Source organism: Bos mutus, chromosome 19 (genome assembly GCF_027580195.1).
Source record: "Bos mutus isolate GX-2022 chromosome 19, NWIPB_WYAK_1.1, whole genome shotgun sequence".
In the NCBI taxonomy this organism is placed as follows: domain Eukaryota; kingdom Metazoa; phylum Chordata; class Mammalia; order Artiodactyla; family Bovidae; genus Bos; species Bos mutus.
This window is the reverse complement of record NC_091635.1, coordinates 16,422,608-16,429,938: the sequence shown is the minus strand read 5'-3', so window position 1 is coordinate 16,429,938 and position 7,331 is coordinate 16,422,608. Positions and strand designations below refer to the sequence as shown.

At 49.7% G+C, this 7,331-nt stretch overlaps 1 long non-coding RNA gene across 1 annotated transcript in view; it reads right to left on the bottom strand.

Annotated features, from left to right (window-relative positions):
• LOC138992094 (uncharacterized) overlaps window positions 1-7,331 on the bottom strand; it is a 54,485-nt gene that overhangs the window by 1,658 nt on the left and 45,496 nt on the right. The window contains exon 2 of the long non-coding RNA XR_011467955.1: window positions 476-654. This is a non-coding gene — a long non-coding RNA (uncharacterized lncRNA). The remainder of the gene's footprint in view (window positions 1-475; window positions 655-7,331) is intronic.

Genomic DNA, 7,331 nt, shown 5'->3' with positions numbered 1-7,331 from the left:
CTACACCCTCTCAGGGAACTGCCCTGGAGTACGGGAAAAGTTTGTTAGGCAGCACTCCACGTGAGCGCTGCACTAAGTACTGGAAACACAAATCAGTGAAATAGCGCCAGTTCCCCCGGACCCCAGGCGACATCTACCACTGAGTTCTTGGCTCAGTCTACATGGTTTCAAAGCCGCACAGCAGAAAATCCCACCCCTACCCAGGGTAAGCCTGTCTTTATGAGAAAATACAGTAGGAAGTCAGAATACTACCTGGGCGAACTGCTACAGAAACAGAATCGTCAAACTTGGAATTATTTGTTCGTCATTATCAGAAATATTGTCAAATGCCCTCCTTTATCTGATTCTGGGGGATGAGATGACCCAGACTTACTCAGGAGGAGTTAAAGCACCAGGAGAGCTCAGCGCCTTCTGGGATTTGTCATCCACAGAAAGGGGGCCACTGTGGCCTGTCATTGATTTCAGATCACCTTACCTCAAAGACCACATCTGTCTCTCGTGCTTTCCTCCTTTCTGGCAACGCTGTGACTAGAACGCGCGGTGTCCTCCTGGGGGGTCTGTTGTTGAAAGGAATCCCAGCAGTGAGACCAAGGCTGGGCCAAAGGTTGCGTTTGCCCAGAGCCTCTCTGCTGCACACCGATGGCTATAGGCCACCTTCCAGGGAAAGCAGGGGATGGAAAAAGCAGACAAAGCTTGTTACAGAGGTGTTCATACTGGTAGATGAAGAAGGAATGAAAGGTCTGGCACGTCACCATTTTTATACAAATTATGAACCCCTGACGAATTATGGCTACTAGTATCACAAAAATAAGACAAGACATGGCATGCCTGCAGAAAGAAGTATATACATCACTGCCCAGGAAAAATTCCCATCCAGCAATCACACTGGGGTCTGATCCAGACCCTAATCACATCCACCAACTTACAGGAAAGCAGAAACAGACCCAAGATAGAACCAATAAACTCTAGGATACTGGGGAACGCAACTGAACACAACATCTAATTTTTTCAATAAATGAATCACAAGGGAAAAAATCCGTGAAAGAAATGGAAGGAGGAATTCTAGATTAAAAGAGACTCCGCCCTATCCACCAACTGCTTGTAAGGATACACATGTATATCCCATCAGGTAAAATGTGAATACTGACTAGATATTTGATGATGATATGGGATTATTGTTCATTTTCAAGGTGATACTATGATAATGTTTTCTAAAATAGTCCTTATCTTTTAAAAATATGTAATAAAATACAGATAAGAAAGGAAGAAAGAAAAAAGAGGCAGGCAGGCAAGCAAGACCACCTCTGAAGTGAACTCATTTTATAGAATTTTAAACAAAGAATTGATGAGAGAGATACCTAATGCATTTTATGTAGACCGGGGCCATAAAGCTGAAAACCCCTGAGGCTGTAGGACCTGCCACGCCCACACACTGACAGCGCAACATTTCACACGAAGAAGGTGAGCAGGTGGGTTCTGGAAGGAATCTGTAACTTTCCAGTTAGGCTCTGATTTGGTGAGGGACATTACTTTGCCAACAAAGGCCCGTATAGTCAAAGCTGTGGTTTTTCCAGTAGTCATGTATGGATGTGAGAGTTGGACCATAAAGAAAGCTGAGCCCGTGTATACCTGTGGCGGATTCATGTTGATCTATGGCAAAACCAATACAATATTGTAAAGTAATTAACCTCCAATTAAAAGAAATAAATTTATTTTTAAAGATAAATAAAATAAAATAAAATAATCAATTGGAAAGAAAGCTGAGTCCCGAAGAATTGATGCTTTTTAACCATGGTGTTGGAGAAGACTCTTCAGAGTCCCCTGGACTGCAAGGAGATACAACCAGTCAATCCTAAAGGAAATCAGTCCTGAATATTCATTGGAAGGACTGATGCTGAAGCTGAAGCTCCGATACATTGGCCACTTGATGCAAAGAGCCGACTCATTAGAAAAGACCCTGATGTTGGTAAAGATTGAAGGCAGGGGGAGAAGGGGATGACAGAAGAAGAGATGGTTGGATGGCATCACTGACTCAATGGACATGAGTTTGAGGAAATTCCGGGAGATGATGAAGGATGGGGAAGCCTGGTGTGCTGCAGTCCGTGGGGTCACAAAGAGTCGGACACAACTGAGCAACGAACAACAACAAAATGGTAACATTCATTTTCTGTTAATATTGTGATCAACTGTGCCAGTGTTCGTTTATTCCACAAAGCAAAGGATGCCCATGACTATAGAAAATATAAGCCCTATTACTGCAGAGAGAAAGGAAAGCATGAACCTCATTCCAAATAAGCCCCAGCCGTGCCCTACGTGGGAGCAGGGCGAGTTGAGTCTGGGAGCAGAGAGGGGGGCGGTGGACTCGAGCCTGTCCCCTGAACTCCATCCCCGGTTGACCCAGTGAGGACAAATCGAGGCTGTTGGCCCTGCTTCACAGAGGAAGAAACGGAACCACAGGGTAATGAGCTCAAGGTCACGCTGGCCTCTAGAACTGGGATTCTCCCTAGCGCCCAAACTCCCCTGCACTACAAAACACCCCTCCCTGAGCAGCTGGGAAACAAACGTGACAAGGACCTCGAGGCGGCGGGCTTGAGGGTGAGAGTCCGTCATAGCTGGACAGATAAACACATGGCACACACGTTTTTTTCCTTTTGACTGTTACCATTTCTGTTAAGTTCCTCCAGGCCTCCACTCTGACTCTTCTTGTCCCATCAGCCCGGCCCACTCTGTCTTAAGAGAGTCTCCCCTCAGACAGGCCAAGTCCCTAGGAACTCGGTGACCTTTAGCTCATCTGCAATATCGCTTGGTCCTTTTGCACGTGAGCCCCAAAACAGAGTGGCAAAAATGGTGAGGGTCCCCCCTTCAGGCTAAGTTCTCTGGGTGGAATCCCACCACCTTCAGATTAAGAGCCATTTCAAGTTACTTTTCCTTTTCATAGATAGCCTCACCTTTTATTATTTTTTTCCTGGTACTTGAACATAGAATTTATTAATTCTCCCCCTGTAATTCTTACACTATCCAGAAAACTTTCTGAAGTCTTTACTGAGCCAAATCTCTTGGCAGTAGATTTCTATTTTTTATTACCTTTTATAATTTTTTAATTACACAAGAAATACATGATCAACACAGGATTTAAAAAATACATCTGTCAGCTCTAAAGGGACTGTGGGCTAGGATGGCAGACTGCTTTATTTGGAAGTGAGGAGATCCTGATTTATGATGGTCAGGGGGCCCCCTTCCTCACAACGTGTAAGGGACTCGGCTTCTAATAAGAGCCACATGTCCTCATGGCAGGGGTGGGAGGGGAAGGCGGACAATTGGCAGTGCTCTGCAGCCTCCTCCTCCTCCTGCTGGACAAGGCCGCCTCCCCCCTCCTCCCAACCCTTTCTCCACGCCTGGTCCCTGCGACAGCTGAAAGCTTTAATAAAGCAAAGTGTGCCTGGGAATGTGGGCTGAGGAAGCCTCCCAGAAGGTGGAGGTCTATTTCTACCCCTCCCAATAATCCCACTGCTAAAAACAGCTGAGGCTGAGCTCTCCTGAGGCTGCTTGCTGGGGCCCAGCCACGGTCCGGTTACCCTGAGCAAGGCCTAGACGTTCCGGAGGCCCTCAAGCCCATGGTGCAGCAGCCGGGACCCAGGATGGTACCGATTATTTTTAGCTAAGATGTGTCATGCTTTCCATGGCAGTGAGGAGCAAGAAGCCTGGGCATCTGAGGGCCTTCTCCATGTTTTATCAAACAAGAGGTGGTCCTCAGAGCCCCAAGGAGGAGCAGGGGAGCGGGTGCTAGACACCCTCAGGCTGCCTTCATCAAGACCCCTGACGCCAGCCTGCAGAGAGAAGGGGCAGCTCAGGTAAAGAAAATGGACCATTGTCGTCAGCAGAGGGTTACCCAGTGACCCAGAGATACAGAGTAAATGAGTCAGAGCCTCAAGAACAGTCAAGGAAATAGGAGTACTCAAAGGTGATGGGAAACAAAGCAAACCACAGAGGTAGCAGGGAGCCGAGGAAGGTGACAGGGTGACATGTTTCACAATCAGAAACCAACAGACAGGCAGTCCCTTTAGCGGTGAGCACAGTGCTCTGCACGCAGCAGGCACTCTACGCACAGCTGAACTCAACTCCTGGTAAGAGGGGGAAATGGGGGGACTCAGTGTACCCTTGGGGAGAACTGGTTCTTCTGACTTTCTGCCTCTCCTATCAGTAGTAAAGACATAATAATAACCCAGAAGATGTTCTTTACAAATCTGTCAACAATCCTAACCATGCACATGAATTTCTTGGCTTCCCAAAACAGCAGGTGTGGGCACGGCTGTTTGCAGTTCACACTGGCTCAGAAACCTGGGTAGAGAGTCAAGCATCAGCGAGGAGGCCCTGGAAGGGGGTGTGGGGGGTGGTGGGGAGCGAGGTGTGAAGACCGCCCGGGGCAGAGGCGGCACCTCCCCAGGCTCCAACGCTGCTGCCGTCTCAGGCCTGAGGTCTCACACTGACTCATCCCCCTGTGTTCACCCACTGCCTACTCCATGCCCAGGAACGGGAAATGGGCCAACAGAAGTCTCCAAGAAAGCCAGATCAGGACCATGTAGAGAGAGACCCCTTGCTCTGAGCTCCCGGGGCCGAGTGGGGAGGGCCAGCCGGTGGAGGGACAAACATTCCCAAATATGGCGCAGCCTCAGCTTGGGGCAGGATTAGCAGCCGTGGCAGCTGTGCCTATTTGGGCCTGGGGTCTCTGTCCCCTGGGCAACAGGTGCAGAGACTGGGAGCAAGGCATTTACAGGGGCGTTTATTTTGGGGGCTTCCTGGCCTCAGGCCCAGGGACCGGAGTCAGCCTTTCGCATAAGGGTCCTAGGCCAGAAACCTAACATCTCCTTCTGTCTCCCTTCCACTCCCAGGCTTGCTTGAGACGCCCACCGAGTAAGTCTGGGAGGCAGAGACAAGTCGGCCCCTTCGCACCACCCACCCCACTGCTCACACTGGGGAGCCCAACATGGTGATGAGGGGAGCGTGCCTGCGGTGGCCAGACACCATTTAGGCTCTTTCTCAAGGGCACTCGCAGGTCATTCCTACACCAGCCTACAAGCCAGCAAAGATGGGGTGGTCCTTTTGGAAGTAGACTAAAGGACATGAGTTTTTCTCAGTTTAAGTGACTTGCCTTCAGTCCCACAGTGAATCCAGACCACAGAAGGTCCTGGGTGTAGTGTCATGAGTGGCCCATAGACTTACATTGAGTCAGTGTGATGTGGCCACAATCAACCTCCCATGGCCAAGAGCGAGCAGCCCATGGTCCTGGGGACCCAGTCGGAAAGGGGCCAAGCCCCCTGGAGGGTCAGCTGGTCCTGATGCGATCGCAGGGAGCCTTAAAATAGCGTCTCCCGCCACTTCTCCCCCTTCCTCTGTGTCCCCCTGGAGAGGGTCAGAGCGGCAGCACCAATGGGCTGCGCCCACGCCCAGAATCAGTCCTGTCGGCCACGAGGAGCCCCAGACAGCTCCACATGCAGGGATTTAAATTCCCAACTCTGGTCGCAGGACCGTGGCCCCTGCCTGCGTGGCTGGGCGCTGACACTCGGCTCACACCTGCTCGACCTGTGCTGCCTTGAATCCTGAGCAGTCTGCTACTGCCTTTGTTTTACTGTCTGAAATGTGGGCTTGACGATGAACACAGGCTTTTTTTTTTTTTTACGCTCGAGCCATCTCCGTAAGGAAATATTAATAGCGGTTCCATGCTTTAAATCGTCCCGGGCTCCTGAGATAAAAAGACAGTTTGAATATTAATCATCACAGTGAAAGCATGAGGCAATTTTGATAGGTTTCCTCCTGCCTTTCATGGTTGTACAGAAACCCCTCCTGGGCTCTGAAGGCTGGTAATGTGAGGACATGGGCTCTGAGGTCCACTCAGGCTATCTGGCCAAAAGAGGATCGGGTTCAAGGCAACCAAAAGCATAGCCAAGTCCACACAAATTACCTGAGACGGCTTCATCCTCCCGAGTCATCTTATTCAAAACACGACTCTGATCTGTCACTGCTCTGCTCAGACGCCATCAACAGTCCCCTCTGCCTCCAGCTGAGCACATACCCCTGCGACAACAGCTCACCTATGCCCCAAATGCCCACAGACATGCTCCTTCTGCCTAGCCACCTCCCGCAAGGCCACCTCCAAGTGTTGAAATCCAAACATATCTCAGGCCCCTTTGGTCCTCTGCACTCACCAGCAGTCACAACCTAAGACTTACCATACATTTCCAGGGACCCGTTTTTATTTCTTCTACTCTCCTATGGAGCTGGGACTTACTGTCTTCCTTATCTTTGAATCACAGTTCCTGCCTCAATATCTTTTTATTTCAAACAGAGAGTTTAGTCAATAGAAGAACTAGGATGAGAACTAGGAGTAAGGAAATTCAAATTCCAGTCTTAAGGTGGCTTCCAGTTTCTTTCACCATCATGGGCTGCTCATTCTCGAGGTTTTGAGTCCTTACCTGGAAAATGAGCCATTGGAGCAATCACAAGCTTCCTAACCGAGCTGGAGCTTGGGAGTATACATCTCAGGCTCCCCTGTTGATTGTAATGATCTAGATTCCTGGTACTATGTGATGGGAACACACTGCCCTAGAGGCGAAGTGAAGTGAAAGTCGCTCAGTTGTGTCCGACTCTTTGTGACCCCGTGGACTATACAGTCCATGGAATTCTCCAGGCCTGAATACTGGAATGGGTAGCCTTTCCCTTCTCCAGGGATCTTCCCAACCCAGGGATCAAACCCAGGTCTCCCGCATTGCAGGCGGGTTCTCTACCAGCTGAGTCACCAGGGAAGCATACCCTAAGAACTAACAGCATCTCAGCAACACTGCTCAACACCCGCTAGTCTATCTGTTCCCAAGCCCCTGGCTGCCCACTTCCACTGCCACAAGTCCACAAGCCACGTCTTCCCCATGTGTAACAAGCCCTCTGGTGCTCTGCCTGAGTCTCCCGCTAGGTGGCACCACTGCTCTGCCCACCGCCACAGTTCCCAGCAGGACCAAAGATCTGAAGTTCTCTAGGTGCCAGAGCTGATGGGTGACTCAGGCAAAGTGCAGGTGGAAAGTGGGAGAAGATACCCCTCTGCCCTTTGCCTGCGCTTTGGTGGAGAGTCCAGAGCAGAGCCATGCCACAATGGAATTAGGGCAAAAGGAAAACCCACTAATCCCATCCCATCTTAATTCAAAATCTTGATATTTTGTCCATCACGCATTCTTTTGCATCAACTCTGATTTTGAAAATATTGGTCAAATCTCACCAGTCTTACTAATAATTGAGTCTTTTGTTGCCTCCTCAAGTTTGACATGGACTTGCCTCACCCTCGT